A 19,740-nucleotide genomic window follows, 5' to 3' on the forward strand; every position below is an offset into this window, starting at 1 on the left:
TTGGTCAGATGTGTCTAATGAAAACTGCAGTTCCCTACTGCAGAGCTATTCTGTCACGGATATTTAAGTGAGTTGTTATAACACTTGTCCTTTGTGAGAAAAAGTACGATAAAGATTTACAAGAGGCTTTGTTTATGCTGATGGACTGCAAGCAAGACTTTTGTTTGTTTGTTTCTTTTTTTGATTTAAACGTAGGATGAAACCAAGCAAAGAAACTTAGAGGCAGACAGACCCTTTGGTTATTTAGAAGCAATGATCTTGTCAAATACACAGAAAACGTGTAGTAGCTGGAATAGTTTATGTCCCTCTTCTGTGTACCACTAAAGGTGGCAATTAGAATATGTTGTTAATTTCTCAGGAATGAGAAATGTCCTGGCTTCTTGGTGGCTTTTTAGATTTCACAACTCTTCTATTTTACCTCTTTATTTTTTCTTCCTCCAGAAGATGCAGCAGCTTCCCTCTGATTATTGGAATATTCATTGTGTTTAGCTGTCTAAGTGCATTAATGCCACCCTGATAAGTTGTCTATTTTCCTAGTGGCTTATACCAATCACAGTAGACCAGGGTATATGGGATTCCACACGTCAATAGGATGATACAGTTCAAGGACAAAACTTTGACCCTTAGATGTCCAAATCCACACTGAGGCATATTAAATTATTATGTATAATGTGATGATGTATTTCTACTATCCTAGCACCTAGGAGACGTTGTTGACTGTATGATATGCTAATTGTGTTGAACACTGGTAGTTGCCATTGGTTTTAATGGGAATTGTGGGCATTTGGTCGCTATGAAAATCAGGCAGCTTTTATGTAGATGCTTCATTGTGAATTTAGGTGCCTACTTTGGTGAGACACCCGCATTCGAAAAGGTTGGCCAAGCACTTTTAAGAGTGCTTGCTCCCTTGTGGCTAGAGATGCTTCATTGTGGTGCTACCAGCAGTCATGGCAGTTGCTTCAGTCATTCTCCTGTAAGTCAGCCTGTTTGCAGGCTTAAGGTGTAACACCTCATCAAGCACAAGGGCCGTGTCGCGTCCAAATGTTGTATGAGGAGCTGGAAGGGATGCAGCCTCAGATAAATCGCTGTGTCAGCCCTTCATGATGCTCCCTAGCTTGCAGTTGTGTTCCTGGACTTTGGATTTTCATCTCTGCTGTCACTTTTGGCACTGGAGAAAATATTTGTGTTGCAGGAGGAGAGATCAAGAAGCCTCAGCTGTTTCAAAGTTACTGAGAGGTGGGTATATTAGAAGGAGTGCCAGCTGAGATGGATTAGCAGGCCGAGTTCAAGTGAAGAGGTCAAATATGCAAACTGAATGCGGTTTATCTTGTGGTACTGCAGTTCATCACCTAGTGGTAGAAATAAAGCAGTAACGTACACCATAATCTTAACAGTAACTGGAATAAAGGTGAAGATTAAAAAAGCATCTGTTATCACATCACAGAAGAGATCAGATGTGGGTTGCTTTAAGTAACTTTCCTGACACCTGTACCCAGAGATGTCTTTATGTACATATAATGTAAGCCTGAGTCCTTTTATAATTCTTAGGTCAGAATAAAACCACTGCTCATTCTTCCTATGTATTAGTTTTCTGCTCCCACTAGGGAAGCATTTCCAGTAGTTTTTACGACTAAAATGACTTGAATGGTTTTTTACACAGCTTTTAAAGCTTGTGGGCTTGCCTACTCCCCTCCTCCCCCCCCTCCGGGGAAGTGATGAGTGTTAGGAGAACACTCTGAAAGTTCCCTTACATGGTTTCTGTTCATTCCGTCAAGCCAGGGGTCTCCCACCATGGAAGAACAGCACGTCAGGGGTCCTGTGAAGACACAGGGACTTTGTGCCTCCCCCCTACTCTGGAGCCCTGAGTCGCTTTCTAGCTACCATGTAAACAGGGAATGTTGACCATTGTTCTGTCACCTGGAGGTTCCAGAGTTCCCATTCTGTACAGATGAATGGAGACGTGGGTATCTTTCCCAGAGTTTTCAAATTCAGGGCTATAGCATTTTTGTGGGTTATGATTTTCAGAGTATCTTCACCAAAACCACAGAAAATTGTTAGTTTCATTAAAATTTAATTGAAATTCCTCAGGCACGTGCTATGCTGTAGGGCAGGATTTCTGATGCATGTGCTGTCAGTGATCATACTTCTCCACTTGATGTTCCCTCTAATTTTTCCCATCGGTGTGCAGTATAAATTTTGTTATGCACATTGAGGCATGTGTGGATGTACACCACCCTTAGAAGCACATGTTGCTGGTTGTGAGCAGCTGTGGGCACTTTGCTAATCAGTTGGGCGGCACCTGCATCTTTCCTGGATGGCCATGCAAGTGCTGACCTTACAGGGAACACTGCCCTCCCTCCTATCAGGATAGCATCATTTTTTAATTGCATTGCAAGGTTTGGAGTATCCCCCATTTTAAAAAAATGGTGCTGGTCATGACACACATTAAAATATGGACCTTCTGGTAGATCCAGGTCAGGCTACATTGCTTGGAGATGCAACAGCTTTTTTTCTTTTGTTAGCTGACAGTCGGATTTGGGCACATCTGTTTAGTACAAGTGATTACATCAGTTGCTTGCAAAAGAAAAATCTGTCCTTCAATAGGATATTTATGCATCCCTGGCTCAGCGCTGGCTGAGTGTGCTAATGTCACAAAAATGGAACAGGAGACGGCCACTCACGTGAAGGAAGAATTGTGACTGTGAGAACACAGGGAATTAAAGGTCAAGATAATTTTACATTTCAGTCACATTTGATGCTAATTTTTAATGATAAACTACATTTTCAGACGTCTGCTCAGAGCGCATAAATTTCAGATAAGGATCTTGGTGTCACATTAATAATAAAAAGGTATGGCAGACTTATTCTGAGATGTATGCCAGGTAGAGAATCGGCGCTCCATATACATCAGAAATGAGTTTTCTGTATAGTACAACCTTGTCACCCAGTGGAGACTCATTCACCAAGTGTAGTTAGCCACTTTCCGATCTCCTCCGCTGGAGCCATTGTGGTGAAATGGACCATGGCGGCACTCTAAGTGAACACCAGTGCTTCTAGCCCTGATGAAATACCCATTGAAATCAATGGAAAGACTGTTACTGACATCAATGGGTTGGACTCTGAAACAGGATTGCAAGAGAGTTACGGGGCAACACAGGAGATACATTTGGGCCCCATCTTGCTGAGCTGTCAGCCCTGAGGATGAGGTGTTGTGAACAAACCCGCTTTTCTTTCTTACTGTGATTTCACTGTACCTGGTTTGGTGAGACGTACTGGCAGCAATGCTCCCTCTAATCTTTTCTGTCCATGTGCAGAATAATTTTTTGGGTGCACCCAGGCATGTGCGGGTGTGCACTGCCAGTGGAAACAAAAAACCTAGCTGTGGGCGCTCACCTAATCAAGTGGGCAGCCTTTCAGTCTCTTCCAAGTGACAAACCAGGTGCACAGCTTGGAAGGAATGCTGAGAGTCAGAGAATTGTTTATTTCAAAGTTACTTTGAGACCCTGTCCCTGCCTGATCCCCTTGAGTTTGCACGTCATGATCTTTCCTTTCCCCAGCTAGGAAATATTAACTAGAAAAGGTGACCCTCCCATGTTGCACACTTCTCAATGCCTATCTGGATGCCTGTTATAACTCAAGCGAGTTTATTGCCTGTGAAAGGTGCTGCGGTGGCAGTCTCTAGAGCAGTGGATTCTTTGGTCCTTACACCCGGGGGGCAGCCCTCAGGACCGTTCTACACATCGCTTCTGCTTTCGGGGCCGTGCGTGCTCGCTCTTCCGAGAAGGATGGTTGTAATATCAGTTTGTGATTTGAATTCTTGCATAACCGAATTGAGATTTTCCAAGAGACCAATCAGAGTTAGGCACTGAGGCTCATCACCTCAAAGGTATTTTGGCACCTTATTCCTAATAAAATCAATGGCAGAGAGGTGCCTAAACACTTTTAGGGGCCTGGCCTTGAAACCTTGTTGCAATTCAGCATTTGCAGTTGACATTAGTGATCTCAGCCCATCATGTGACTGAACAGCTGTCAGACTACAATTTCTGGTCATGGCTAACGAAGGTTAAATTAGAACCATCAATTAAAGACAGCTCACTTGCACGGTTCATTCTTTGTTAATACACAGTGGGGCTCAAAGATGTTGGAAAAGCTTGAGATCTAAATCAGAGAGATGTCCATGGTGTGTGAAAAGCCAAATAGCTAAATAAATACCGCATTAAAAAACAAACATAGGGCAGGCATGAAGACATGGAAAGAGTAATTTTAGCTCAGGGTAACGATGCCCTGGGATGTGTGGGGTGGTAGGTGCTCTGTTTTTTGGGGGGGGGGGGGGGAGGAGGGGATGAGGTTGGTAGGAATTGTGAGGGTTCTAGATTTTAAACATGCTGCATGGATTTTATGACCCATTCAGACATCTATAATATAAATAGCTTTACCATCAACAGGCATAAATGTCAGGCTATTGACACGTTATAAAGGCACAAATGGAATGTAGTCTGGCATGCTGGTTCTGATGTTGAGACTTAATAGTCCATCTGTATCATTTATCCCAGTGGGAAATAACACCGGATGTTGCCTTGTAATTTTTTACTACTATATAATAAAATGTAACCATAATAAATGGTGTCTAAGCAAATAACATAGCAGATTCTGGCTTGCATCCAGCTTGTCTTCACCACTGAACTTAGTTCAAGGTTTTCCTTTAAGCAGCCCTGTATTCTCAAGGTTCTGACCAGATACGGGTTGCGTTCAGGTTTCTTTTAAATGAGGTCAGTAGCAGAGAAGGAGGTTGATCCAGAGCCAAGCCTATCACTTGTGTACCTAGAGTCTCTGGAGTGAGACAGTTGTTAGATTCGTCCCTCTGTGTTTCATTTGCAAACTACAGCCAGGGTCAGTGCTTTGCATTGCTTTCATGATGCCTGTTTTAGAACATTACCTCCCGAGCCACAGGCGCGTACACTGACCCTTGGATAGTCTTGTTACAAGAAATGGGTTAAGGGCTTTCTTCTGCGGGGAGAAGACATTGCATATGTCCCTCCTTTGATGTGGAATGGACAATGCCATGCACATGCATACAGAGACTGGGCTTGGGTGACACCTTGGTTACATTTCACTTCTGGAATAGTGCTGTTCCAATGACACCACTAGGAATAGGGACTGGTTTTCTTACTGTCCAGACTTTAATAACGTATTACGTCGTCAGTTTAAAATGCCTGTCTCCTTTTTCCTTTGATACTTGCGCTGCCTCCCCTGGGCTTGGGGCAAGGTTGGACTAGTTGGGTCACCAGCCAGCAATCAGGGCTGCCCTCAGCCCTCATATCCAATCTGCCTGTGTACCTCTGTACACCTTGTTCTTCTTCCCTGTCCTGCGCTGATCTAGAGATGGCTCCCCATCTCTCATTGGGAGAATTCCTCCCCTCCCAGCCTTCACTGCACCTCCAAGTCACTCTACCTTGCTTGGGCCCACTTGGCCTTCCTTTCTACGTCGCTGAGAGAGAGCCGGTCCCAGCTTTGGTTTGCTTCTCCCTTCTGCCTCTCTCCTGCACCTGGCTGGCTTGCAGGGCTGAGGCTTTTCACGGGACCTGTTGCTCTGGGGATGTGTGGTGCTGCTGATTCTCCTGGCCGTTTGTGGCTTTTGTTTCATGGGTGAAGGACAGTGAGATGGCAGGTCACTGCTCTGGTTGGGTGGCCCCATTGCTGGAATCCTTGTCTGTCCTGGAGTCACTGGAACAGGCCTGCCTTTGAGATGCAGTCACATGCTCTCAAACCTGTGGGCTTTGGTGCATTCCTTTTGGTGAGATTCAAAATGGAGGCTGCCTCTAGGGAAAGGGCTTTTTCAGACAATTACTAGCTGTCAGGCAGCGTTGTCTGAGGGGAACAGCCCAAGGACTCCCGCTGCCGAACATGAAGACAGCGACCCCTTTGAAAGCAGTGTTCTTGAGTAAGGCACAGTGCCAAAAGCAACGGTCTCTGGCATGTTGTGTGCCATCTCTGCCCTCCGCTGTGCTTTTAAGGTACCCAATAAGCCCTTGGCACCAGATGTTAGACAGTGATCAGCGCCCAGTTTGGCATCTAAGCAAATCTGGCCCTTGTTTAGGAGCCTAGATGAATGCTGAGCCCTTTCTAACATCTGGCCCTTAATATTGGAAGAACAACAAGGAGTCCTGTGGCACCTTATAGACTAACAGATGTATTGGAGCATAAGCTTTCGTGGGCAAAGACCCACTGTGTCAGATGCATGCCGTGGATCTTTGCCCACAAATGCTTATGCTCCAGTACATCTGTTAGTCTATAAAATGCCACAGGACTTCTTGTCGCTTTTGCAGATCCAGACTAACACAGCTATCTCTCTGAATATTGGAAGAGAAGATCCAAAACCCATTATTCTGTGTGTATTAGGGTATTGCACATTTGTATAAAGAGACCATTAACATTGAAATGAGAGAGGCTTTTGAGTCATCAAGTAGATGCAACAGACTGTATCATTTTCTTGATTTTCATTTTAATTAGGATTAATCAGTTTTATCTTCTACACACTTTGCCAGGAATTTACATGAAGCAGAAGAGTTTGGAGAGTGTTGTGCCAACATAATACCCAGTGCTTGAAGAAGAAGAGCTGTTAAAATATATTGCTAGGAAATCACTGTTAACTCAGCTGTCAATATTCCAGAGTTCCAAACTGTGGGTCAAATTCTCCTCTCCTATATGTATGAGCAATTCCCAGGGGCTTCTGTAGGTGTTAGTCTTGGGGGCAGTCCTGGCTCCATTGTAGTCAGTTTGTACAGCATATATTTTTCAGAGGTCACGGATTCCCTTTGGAATCTCTGCTGTTTGTAGTGACGGTGTCTCTCTTATGCGGCTTGGCTTTCTTGGCTTTATCGTATACAACAAAGAGTCTTGCCCTGGAAAGAAAAACCGCCTGGGTGGACCATGGGTGTAAATCTGCCCTGCAATGTGATCTTTTAAAAAAATGTGCAATTTTCTTACACAGTAGCAATTGTGACTATTTCCTGCTACCCTGAGCTGAAGAGAATGTGGTGTACGACAGGCCCAGAGGCATCAGTGTGATGGGTTGTTTCTGAACTTGCGGGACAGTCACATCGTGAGTTTGTTAATCATTAGGCATTAGAGGAAGTGGGGAGAGAGGCAAAAACTGCAGAAGAGGAAATTGTTTGGGAACCGTACCAAGTGACCCTAGGGTTAGGGGAATGAGCTACTCCATTCTCTACCTCCAAAGTGTTGAAAGGAGAGCCAGCAAAGCCCTCTGCTTCAGGTCACTACTCTGTTATGTCTGTGCTGTATTTATGGCTAGGCTGAACCCTCTTCCGGCCACTCTGGACCTGGGAAGCGAATGGGAGTTTGCCATTCATTTCATGGAGAGCAGGACTGTAAGACACCATGTTACAGAGGACAGTGTATAGCGCGATGATACGCAGCCATGGCGAGAGGCTGGAGCGTTTTTTAAATGGTAAACCACAGTAATCCATAATGGCAACTGGAGCCAATTGCCTCTCAATCTTGACAAAGATGAATTGAGCATGGCTTTTAATATTTTACGTGCAAAAATTGTTGTGCTAAAAGCTTTATTTGTTTTGCCCACTTTTATCCATTCATTCTTCGTGAAACACCTAATTCTCTCTTTTTTCAGATTAATTGTACAGAAGGAAGTTTTAATAAAATTCCAACTATGCTGTGCTTGAAAGACTTTGCTAGTAATCTGAGGAAAATATATCACATTATTTATTTCAATGTTAGAGTCTTTGTTTGGAAATCTAACTTTTTGGTAATATTACTGGTTACATTTAATATTTAAGTGTCTAAATGCTTAGCTATGAGGGACTCGCGTTTCTGACTTGCAAATGTTACTGCAGTTTTACAGGACATAATCCTATTACAATTTAAAGAGCATGAGCTAAAATGGCCCATTTACCTTGATATTTGTGCATCTTGAGTTGGACTGTTTCTTAAAAGTTGTAAACATGAGGTTGAGAAGTATGCACGAGCAATCAGCCTCTCTGTTGCAAGTGGCAATGGAAGAAGAAAGAGCTAATGAGATGGACGTATCTCTTATGCACCCAACGAGTGTGAAACCATGCCTTTGGAAGACCAACGCACAGGGCAGGGGTAGCGCTGTCCATGTGGAGAGAGGGAGCCATTGTTTCTTTACAGGAGCATTGCGCAAACTCATGCATAGGAAGTGTGAAAAGCAGACCTGCTGATACCAGCACAGCATCGTGTCTTAGCACATGACCGAGCTAGTATTTGTCTCTGTTCAGCCATGGCCCTATGCCTACCCTGCATAGGAACTCATGCTGGTCCCACGTACCTAGGAGCTGAGCTCTGGTGCCAGTCGAGCCTCACATATGAGCTGAGCACTCTTGGCGTAACTATGCCAACCATGTTTCGTTCAGGTTGCTGCATAGGAGAGCTAGGCACAGTATCCGTAGTTGGAGCTGCACTTGGAATTTGATATATCAAGATTGTGAGTAATTGCCTGGCATATAACTGGAGAGATAACAAGACCTAGTGGCTAGGGAACTACACAGGGAGATGCCAGACCTGAGTCTGCCACAGGCCTGCTGTGTGAACTTTAGCATGTGCCACCTCTTCTTCATGCATCTTTTGCACATCTTGTCTATTTAGATTGTTAACTCCTTGCATTTTTGCATTTTTTTCCCGAGGCCAGTAGGGCTCTGATCTCACTTGAGGCTTTTAGGGGCTACTGTAATGCTTGTAATTGAGTATGTGAATGGTTTAACCAGTAAGCATTACTCTTACAGGGTGATGCTTACCAGTTATGGTTAACCAGTGGGGCCCCTGCCCATCCCTGTTTAATCAGTTAACTGGTGAAATATAATGTTTAAGCGGCGAGGAGTCCTGTGGCACCTTATAGACTAACCGAAGCATTGGAGCATAAGCTTTCGTGGGCAAAGACCCACTTCGTCAGATAACATGCACGAAAGCTTATGCTCCAATGCTTCGGTTAGTCTATAAGGTGCCACAGGACTCCTCACCGCTTCTGCAGATTCAGACTAACACAGCTCCCCCTCTGATACTCGATATAATGTTTAACTGGCTTACTGACCAAACGGGATTTTACATCCCTACTAGTAATGAGGAACTGTAATGGCTGTCACTGCAGTAGTTTCTCCATAGTGGAGGACGGCAATATTTGTAGTTTGAAAAGCATGCTGCATGTTTCTGAGTGTGGTTTTAGTCAGCTGAAATCCATATGGAGATCGACAGAATTGACACAGCTAGGGCAGTGACAGTGGAAACTTCCCTGCATTACCCCATGATTGGCTTTCACCATGACCTGGATCAAGGAGTTTGTTGGTCTCCACGAGCATTCTGTTCTCTGTGCTGAGACTTTGATGCCAGCGATAGTTACCATATGTTGGGCCGATGCTAAATATCTGTAACATCTCGCTAGTAAACACTAACCTGCACACACCAAACAGCTGGCCGGAATGCACCCAGTAGCCTCATACTCCTCATTCTCCGAGTTGACTTACTAATGTACAATACTCACATCCTCAGTTGTGAGAACTGATTTCTGGGTGTTTAATTTGGGGTACTTTAAAGGCCCTGATGATTGGAGATTAGTGTCTGAAGATGGCCTCACAAAACGGAGTAGTTTTTGGAAGGTTAGGCCAGTGGGTCTCCCAGAGATAGGTGTGAAGGTTCAGGACTTTTGCAGTGTTGGTTGAGTAAAACAACGTATGCTTGAATTGTTTAAATCTTGTAGGACCGATAGAGTAGATGGCATTTGCCATTGCTCCTTCCAATAGTATCATCTGCGTGGCCTTGGAAGTGAGGGAGCCGTAACAGTGGTAGATGAATTGTCGTCTTGGCACATGGCTGGGGTAGGTGGTGCCCATGCACCGTTCACGCACGTGCATCAAATAGAGGATATGGAGCTGACTGCCGTGAGGAGCATTAGCAGGAGCTGACTGTGGATGTAGCTGTACTGTCCATTTGGGGTTAGTCTCTGCAGTGGGGAGAGGCCTGTTTCAGTGGGATGGGAGGAGAGGGAGCTTCCAGTGGGAGTGAGGAATTAGCCATAACTCTTAATGTTAACGAGATGGCACTTGCTGTATTGGAACTGCATCCTAGGGAGAACAGAGGCTGGGATACCTCAGACTTTCCATGACTCAGGACGGCTGATGAGACTGAGTCCAAGCAGAATATTTTGCAGTGTCAGTCCAGCGCACACTTCCACGGCTTGGTGCCTTACATGATGAAAATAACAAAAACAATCCTCATACTCCATCTGAAATGAGTTAATTAATCAGATAATCAGTTAAATGTTAGGAGGTTAATCTAATATTTAACTGGCTAACTGACTAGCAGGCTCTCAAGGCTCTCGAGTCTGCGGGGCTCCCGCTTTCAGCCCTGTACTCATAGAATGCTAGGACTGGAAGGGACCTCGAGAGGTCATCGAGTCCAGTCCCCTGCCCCCATCTGGGGCTGGCTCTCCCCAGGGAACCCATTAACCATTATCTAGTATGTAGCACCTGGTAAGTGTGGTGCTTACCGGGTAACTGGTTTCCTGATCCCATCTCTAATGTGAGTACTGTGCAGAGCCCAGCTCATGGTTATGCATTTGGAATTTGCGGGGGAGAATAGCCTGTAGCCAGCACTCCAGTCTTATAAAAAAGAGGTGGTGGGGGGGGGGGGGGGCGGGGAAAACATGCACTGAATGGAAAACTGACACAACAGAGCCATAAACCACTGTGTCTTGCGCTACCTGTGCAGTTTTATATCCAGGGAAACGTGAAATCCAGGGGGTTGTAAACGAAATTAAGAGCCTGTTGTTTGAATTTTATTTGAAAAATTGTTGCAAGGTAATTGGGAAGCAAACTAATATTAACTTCTCGAGACTATTATGGCAAGCCATTGTTTCTGCCCAACAGCGCTGCCGTCAGAGCAAAGTTATTCTCCAGTGGTTTGTTGAAGCATAGTGTAGTGGCTGCTGCAATATATAACTGCCGTAGTCTAAGCAAATCACACTTTTTTCTAGAAATAAAGTATATTGGATGCTCCTCTGGAGGGGGTGGGTGTGTGTGTGTGTGTGTGTGTGTGTGTGTTTTATCGTCGTTTCTGCACTCGTAAGACTATTTCCCTTCTCAAAACCATTCACTTGGAATCCAATTCCGAGACCGGAAGCAGCTAAGTCTCTGGTTCTTTCATGGGCAGGGCAACATGGCAGCTACCCCTGCCTTCTGCCGGAGCCCACCGTTCTTCCATGGCTACGTGTCTCATGTTGGCCCCTCGCTGGATGAACACAGCAAGGCCAGGCCTCGTGCAAAGTTCTGCTCTCATTGTTCCTAGTCACACAGGCTGTGGACAAATTTTTTCAAAAATGGCAGCTTGATGGTTAATGTCAAGCTGCCCTGGATGGGGAGTGAGGGCTCAGTCTGCCCGCGATGGCCTTTGGAAGGCCCCATATGGTGACAACTGACTCACCTAGGTGGTTGATTAGTAAATGATCATCTGGCCTTAATAAAGGTTCCCTAAGCTCAGCTAGCTTATGGTCCTCTGTGGACAGATAACGTGATTCAGAATCAGGCTCATTGGCCCTCGCTTCAAAGGAAAAGAGCCTCTAATTTCTGGACATGCCTCACTTCAGGAGTGAAATCTTGACTCGGGGGAGTCTGTGGGGCTAGGTTTCCACCAGAGGTTGATAGCTCTGACCCCATTGTCCTTGAACCCACTAATGGATTAGCCATCGGGCCCAGGGAAAAGCCCCGAACCAATTCCTGCTCACCAGTTCTGGGCGGGGCAGGTTGGCAGTGGGTAAAACACCCCCTGTGCCCTAGCAGCTGTGTAGGGGGAAATCCCCGTGCTCCCCAACCATGCTTCTGGGCGACGAGATGGGGGAAACGCTCCCCAGCAGCACTGGGCAGGGGAAATCCCCCATACACCCTCTAACCCTGGCAGAAGCAGGCTGGCCACAAGAGAAGCTTCCAGCATGTCTCCCTCCCCCCGATCCTGTCTCCAGGGGCAGCAGGGAAGCCACAGGGCTGGAGGAGCTATTGCTATCTGTCATGGTCTCAGGGCTGGGGCACCCTCACTCCCCACTGTGGCCTGGGGCTGTGGCGGAGAGAGAGACTTCTCTGGCCTTGGGACTGCAGTGGGGATACATAATGGGGGGGAGACCCTGGGTGGGACCAGAGCAAGGCCCCAAGAAGGGGGCAGAAAGGGGTGGGGCCATTGGTGGAGTTACACGGGAATGGGCAGAGCCACAGGTGGAAGAGGGTAGCTCCACTTGCTCAGGCCTAGGCCTCAGGAAACCCTATTCCACATCTACTTGGACCACCTCTAGTTTGCAAACCCCACTTTGTAGAACGAAATTTCTTGAGATGCATCTGCTGACTCAGACGAAATCTCCTCCCAGTGAAACAGTCCATATGATGAAAGAGTTAGAGAACTGCTGGTTTTGCGGTTTCCTTGGTAATGGCTGGACTTATTTAGTAGGGGTGTTGAATTTCAATTAGTTGATAAGGGGGAGGTGGCATGCTTGCTATCCCGGCTGCGCCTCTGCCTTTTAAACGTAGTAAGAGCCGCTCGTGGCTCCTACTAGTTTCCAAAGGCAGACCCGCAGCGGGGAACACGGGGCGAGCGGGGACTCAAGCTAGTCATTAGTTGCTTACGTCCCTGTTACTTAGCATTGAACTCCACCTTCCTGGCACTAACAGCTTTTAATTTCTTTTTGACCTGCACTACATAAATAAGTCATTGTCCCCTCCTCTGCACATTAGAGAAATGAACTATCAGTGCAAGTGGACTAGCTGTGAACTAGCGAAAGAAAACTGAGGCATAAGGACTTGTTACTGCACTTTTTGAATGAAATATTTGAGTCAAAGCGGAAGCAGGCTTGCCCCCTAGAATTATATAAACACAAAATGTTTCTGGTGTGTAACAGGTACATAGCCCTTTGTTTGCCGGCGTTCTTTTCTGGTTGTTTCTTTCTAATTGTCACTGAGAGGTGTCAGTATTTGCTTTAATTTGGAGGAGGTGTGCCCCATTTTTGGTTTTTTGTTTAAAAAAAAAAAAGCTATGCTCTATAAATATTCACATTGAAAATTCTTATAGTCATGAATAATCCTGATCTATATATCCCAGAAATATGTGTTCATTGCTGTAAGTTGTGAACATGTCTCAGAAAAACATTTTCATGTTTGTGTAATAAGTCCTCAGAGGTAAGTGTAAATGAGCCTAATTTTTTTTTCCTCTTTTTTTTCTTCTAGAAATGCTGAATTCAGTAATTTGCAAAACATAGCGTATGGATTTTTAGCAACCGAAGAACAAGATAAGGTAATTAGTAGATCATAGAGTCTAGTTTTGTTTGTTAGCTGCTACAAAATACTTGAAGCCCCAGTATAGATAACTGTTAAGCGTGTCACTCTGTGCAAATCTACAGCAATAACTTATAGTATTAGATGATTACATAGGCACCGTCATACTGCTTTACAGTGCTCCTTTCCGGGAGAGCAATATGGGAATAAAAGCGACAAAACCAGATGGAGATGCCATAAAAAGATGCAGACTGTCACATCACGCCTGCATGCAGGTGAAAGAGAAAAATGGGTGCTAATATGATACAGGGAGGCTGCACAATGATCTACATTTTGCTTTGCTCACCTGGTAGAGCTATTTACTATACTTGTCTAGCCCATTGGGCAAGAGGGGTGGGGCTGTGGAGATCCCTGGCATCGAACAAAATGGTGGTTATTGTGCTTGCATGAGCCGTGTTGCTTGGGGTGGCTCCCAATGGAGGGGAGTGTAAAGAGCAGAAGGGGAAGCCGTGCCCATTACTACAGCCTCTAGTTCCTTGGGCCACGCTGCTCTGCAAGGTTGGGCAGGGTTTCCTCATCTGATTGGCTTCCTCAACCTTGCCTGTGACTACTCTGCCAAGTCCAAGTCCACATCTCCACTTGCTGCACCGGAGATCAATGTTCTGGCATTTGATTTAGTGGGTCTAGTTAAGACCCACTAGATCAAATGCTCTGGGTGCTTCTGGTCGGCACTGGTACTCCTGGCAGTTGCGAGAAGTAAGGGAAGCTGATGAGAACGTTGGCTCCCATCAGCCTCCCTCTGTGAAGATGGCACCAAGCTTGGCTTAAGGGAAGATGACTCCAGCTATGTATTTTACGTAGCTGGAGTTCTGTACCTTAACCCGACCTTTGGGTCTAGTGTAGACTTGGGCCAAGACAGGCCTGGGATGCAGGAGAGGGAACTGGTGCCAGAGATTGGAAGCATGAATTCTGCGCCAGGGTGCATAGCCCGTTCTGAGAGCCTCTGTGTCTGAGGGGGACGATGCGTTCGCACATGTTGGCAATCTGATTGAGCCCAGTCTTTCACTTGGGCTGCTAAACATACTCGTCAAATGACAGTTTCCAAGTGGGGGGCAATCAGAGATGCCGCAGGGTTTTCAATGTAAGAAATACATAGGTTGTGCGTGTGAGCTGTTTTTTAATAGAAACAGGCAAACTTAATAATTAACCTGCAGGAAAATGTAACCAGAACCTAAGGAGGGAGAATTGTGTGAAGATCAGCAAAGAGTCTGCAGAAACATTGAAGATTTGTATGAGACGTTATTTCACTGCACTCATTTGAAAAGTGCAATGGAGTGATGCCTTAAATTCTCTGTCTACTTTGCTGCATCCTTAATAATTAGCACGCTGTACCGCAGTAGTGAGGAAAAAACAAAGACAGCAAAAATAAATAGCTACAGGATTACAAGGATCTCTGTTTTTTTGTATGCATTTGTAAACTTGTTGAGCAGCAGATCCGGCTCCTCTTTCATCAGGAAAGGCTGGCAGAGTCTTTGTTCACCTCAGAGGCATGATTAAAGGTGGGAATTCCTTGTTGAGGGGCCTAAAAAGCCGCCCGCCAGCCAGCCAGCAGGGCTGGAAACGGGAGTTTGAGAGGAAAGTGTATGGGAAGTTTGGAGAGGAGGGTGCGTATGTTGTGCATGGGTTGGTTTTGCTCTTAACAGGAGCTTGGGGGAAGGCTGTGACTGATACGCAGGTAGTAGTGGTTGTGGGACCTGCAGAATGGAAGAAACAATGAAGATAACTGGATGTGGAAGCTGCATGATGGGCGTGACCCTGGAACAGGGACCTGAGAAGAGCTTTGTGTGTGTGAAATGCTGCCCTATGGAGCTGATGGAAGAGAAGTTAAGTTACAGGGGCTGGAGTTGCCTCTGGAAACTGTGGAGTGAGAGCTGCGAGGGGAGATTGCTGGATGGGGAACGCGGATAGTGGAAGCATGTGACTGGAAAAACCAGTCAGAGGACAAGAGTGGCCAGCGAAGGAGTAAGGGAGCTCAGGAACAGGCTTGCTGAGTTGGGAGATGAAGAAGGGGCCCAGCAGGCAGCAACAAAAGGTGCAGCATAAGGAAGAAGAGAAGAGCAGCCAGTCCTAGAAGATGGGAGAAGACCATGGGGAGAGCCAGAGTTCGGCACCCAGGAGGTTCTAGGCTCACTCTAAAAGGTTCCAAGGAAGAACAAAGAGAGCAGAGGACTTGTAGCCTGAAGGAACAGGAGGAGGATGGCCAGAGATTCACACCAAGCCCCCGAAGAGGCAAGTCTCTGTAAGGGGGGCTGCCTGCTAAGAAGAACGGAGAGGCCTAGGGCAAGAGCTGATGTGGAGAACAGAAGGCTGTGCTGTCCACTGGGAGCGGAGATAAGGGTTGTGGATGTGGGTGTGAGAGGGATCCTGACGGCTGTAGGAAGGAATCCACGGACTCTCCTTCCCGTAAGAACCAAAGTCAGATTCCTGCTGGAACGCATCGGGGAGACTGTGCCAGACTGGGCAAGATGTTAAGGAAATGGAGGCCTCGGTGCTCTTCAGTGAAATGTTACCTGTCCCTGGAGGAGGAGACTGGAGGCAAGAGAAGTCGGTGCTGATCAACAGGCAGCTCAGGTGGTGAAGCTGCCAGGAGGGCTTTGGCATGCTTGACCATGGGGAGGACCGCTTGTTCATGGACAGAGGACTGTTCTCCTAGATTTCTGGATGGTGGTTGATACAACTGATTACAAACTTTCAAATAGGAGTTCAGGGAAGGCAAAGGGGAAATGGAAGAGAGGACATAGCACTGGAGAAAAGAGCAGCAGAGGGTTGGAGGAAAGAATGGGCCAGCATGGATGATATTGACAACCTTGGTTCACGTGATCATGAGCCAGTTCAGTTTCAATAAAAGGAAGGGTTATCCAGTCTGCAACAAGGGTCTTTGGTTTGACACGGGCAGACTTAATGCAGGGAATCAGGGGAGTGGATTGGCCTGAAGAACTCAAAGATCTGAAAGCAGAGGAGGCTGGGAATGACTTTGGCAGAGCTGCTGAAGCTTCCTGAAGTCAGCATCTCAAGCAAGGGGGAAAAACTCATAGGGTAGGACGTAGAGGGGAATGGTCATTTGCCATTGAGAAGTGATTTTTTTCAGACAATGGAAATGCAGTAGATGAATGTTTCTCAAACTGGGGTTCTCGGACCCCCGTGGGTCCATCGGCCCCACTGAGGGAGTCCTCCCCATCCCTGGAACAGGAGCCAATGGGTGGTGTGAGGGCTGTGTGCAGAGCCTCCCTGGCCACCCATGTGCCTGGAGCCGCAGGGTCATGGCAGGTGCCTCCTTTTTAGCTTCCAAATGTTTAGCCTCCGAGGGGTGTTGGAATGTAGCTGCATTGGTCTTTTTACAGACACGTCTCCCTCGGTAGGGTCTGTTCTTCAGATTTCAGTTGCCTTGCTAATGATGATGAGTGAAATTCTTTTAGCAAGTAATTGCATTAGGAATTATAAATGCTGTTCTAAAGCTCTATGAGAACTTCTGTCTTTGAGATCTTTCTGTCGTGCAACTCAGCTTGCTTTTTCCTGGAATGAGACTTCTGAGCCAAGCTATCTGTGAATGGTAATTGGGGATAGTTGTCTGTTAGGATTTGAGCACTCATTGTTCTGAGCGCAGTCTGTATTATGCATGTCAAAAAGGGAGAATCAAAATCTGATTCTTCTAAAGTCAAGTAAGTCCCTGAATTTTAAAAAAGGGAACAATAGAGAGGTATTAATGGCTCCTGTAGAACTGTATTCTAGATCTCCCGCAGGTTACAATAACATGGTTTATGTTGGCAAAGAGAGAGATTATGCTGCACTATTGTATTTTACTTGGCATTTTGATTACTCGGTGCTCATTTATAGGAAAGTGAAATATTAGTCTCTCACTTAGCTGAGAAATTTAAAATAATTTCAGTGAAACCATTCATTTTTATGTATGTTGTTTTTGGAATACTTACCGTTGTTGTAAATCAGACTTTAAACTCTGTTGCTGTTACCAGTTAAATAAGAAACGAAAAATGCCCCCGAAATACAGCATGGCTAAATGCTTTCCAAGGCCTTGGAAAGAAATCGCGTGTAGGCTACTGGGATGTGACTGAATAGCCTCAATCATCTGAATTATTCCCATTGGTTTACTGCAAAGCTATAGAATCTATTGATTTATTGGGTCCTGCCGTGAAGGCAGGGGACTGGACTCGATGACCTCTTGAGGTCCCTTCCAGTCCTAGTATTCTGTGATTGAGAATATAAGCAGGAGCTGTACAGTGCTGTATGTCAGGAAGTGTATGCATGGTGCAACAAGTAGGAATTGGCATTTGTAATCATAGTTGTCTGTTTGAATATGGAATATTGGACTCTCTCGTTCTCTCTGAGATGAGGTAGTAAGTAGTGAGCAGTTGAGTGTAGGGTTTCTGGGAAGTTATTTGGGTGGATGAACTATAGGCGTAGGTCAGCTGTACATAGAATAACTAGTGAGTTCAAGGGGATTTTTGCATTTTGGGCAACGTGGCACTTGGTTATGGCAGGGCTGCTTGAAATATGGCCTGTATATTTATGCTGTGCTGGATATCACATTGAGCAGCCCCAGCTGCTGTGTCTGAATTCTTCCAGGGTAGTGCTTTCTCCAGCTGTCATGGTGGAGCATTTGGGCCAAATCCACACCCATGTATAATAGGAGTCTTGGAGCTTCATACTGTTGGCATAAAAGTCTCTGATAAGCTCAGTTCTGTTGTTAGTATCAGAAACCAGGACGGCTCAGTGACCCTGAATTCTAGAATCCAGGCTGTTTTATTCTCTGCATGACCAGGCCAAAGGAAGAGTTTCCAGGATTCAAGGGCATTAATACCACTCCCTACTCGTTTTGTATTCTGGGCCTTTTTTTAACTGGTTGGCCATGACATTAAGATTTCTAATTAATTTAGAAACCACAGGCAGTTGAAGAGAGTGAACAATGTAATAACTGGGCCATCGGGCAGAGTAAAAGCACATCAATTATTCAGGCAGTCTTTCCTGCTCATTCCGTTCCTGAAGATGCGCTTGCTGTCAGTGTGTGTCAGCCATCCCGCAAATGCCCTTCAGAATCTACGTGCATAAACACTGGCCTTTTAAAATCTGCATGAAGGTAGCATTAGCATTTGGAAGGATAGCTGCCAGGGCATTGTGGAAAATGTGAACGGTGTGACTGCTACTTCGTGTCCTACACCACATTTGAGTTTCCAATCAACACTGACTGTATGGCAGGAATAAATAACTCCTCAGAGAGGTGGGCCATGTCCTAATCATTGGAAAGTAATGACACCCTATTACTCCAAAACACTATGCATGTTTGAATGTATAGTACTCTGAAAAGATGAAGACTAATATCTTTTTTAGCAAGTGTCAGCCTCTCTTGTTTCTCTGATATTCCTGAAGTGCATGGTACATGGATTCTACCGATAGTTCCCTGGAAAAGTACCTTGCCTGAAGGAGACAAAACAATTATATTCAGCTGCCCGTTAATAAGTAGAGCAGTTTGCCCATCAGATGTTGTCATTTCTGCTTTTCCCCAGTCACTACCACCCCTTTAAGCTGAACGTGATTCAGCTTAGGAGTGTGAAGGTTTGAAAATGAAGATGTTTTTCTTCCTGTGATTTAATAGATTTTAAGGAAGAATTACGATCACTGATTTTCTCTGTCTTTGCACAAGCTAGAGATTTCTACCAGAGATTCCTTCATCTAGCTAGATAACGTCTAGCTGGGCTTTTAGAACGTGAATTTTAAAAACATGCACATTCTCGATGTAAAGAGTTTGTCTAATGGGGAATCCACCCGAGTGGTGAACTGGACCTGCAAATAAAGAGGCTCTTGCCTTTGATGTGAAGTTTTAACACGGACTGCAATGGCAGTGCGAGATTCTGTTGTGAACTACAACTGGCATTGACCTGTCTAGGCTAGCTGTCGGAGCAGCATATTGTGTTTAAAAAAATGAGGTGTTCCATGATGGCAAAAGCACCATATTGATCTTACTAATGATATAACTTGCTGGCAAAATGACCACTTTCAGCTGCAGGGTTGGATGTGCTAGTTGTAACTGCCAGTGAAAATGTAATTCTCTGACCCACATGACTGTTTAGGAATCAGTTGTTCCTATGGAAACTCTTTCAAACCTGTCTCATAGTTCACCTGAGCAAGCAGGTAAAATAGTTCGTACCTTAACAGATTTGGTTGTAACTTAACCATTTGAATTAATAGATATCCTTTCTCCATTAGCATTGCCTGTTGCTCCTGACTTTATACTAGTTGAGCCTTACACAGGCTCCATGTTCATTAAAGTAAAAGACCTTAAACTCTTTCGACAAATGCTTTGGCTAAATAGTGCCTTCAGTGTACTGAGAACAAGAATGCAATTAGCTCAAATGTTTGTTTATAA

At 45.4% G+C, this 19,740-nt stretch overlaps 1 protein-coding gene across 18 annotated transcripts in view; it reads left to right on the forward strand.

Annotated features, from left to right (window-relative positions):
• ADGRL3 (adhesion G protein-coupled receptor L3) overlaps positions 1-19,740 on the forward strand; it is a 635,479-nt gene that overhangs the window by 109,683 nt on the left and 506,056 nt on the right. For 17 of the 18 annotated variants that reach the window (XM_075929235.1, XM_075929232.1, XM_075929231.1 and 14 more), the window contains exon 2: positions 13,254-13,320. The exons of the other annotated variant lie outside the window; for it this stretch is intronic. The gene's annotated coding sequence lies outside the window, so the exon portion shown is untranslated. The remainder of the gene's footprint in view (positions 1-13,253; positions 13,321-19,740) is intronic. 18 annotated transcript variants of the gene reach the window in all.

The sequence above is a fragment of the Pelodiscus sinensis genome, chromosome 5 (genome assembly GCF_049634645.1).
Source record: "Pelodiscus sinensis isolate JC-2024 chromosome 5, ASM4963464v1, whole genome shotgun sequence".
Taxonomy (NCBI): Eukaryota; Metazoa; Chordata; order Testudines; family Trionychidae; genus Pelodiscus; species Pelodiscus sinensis.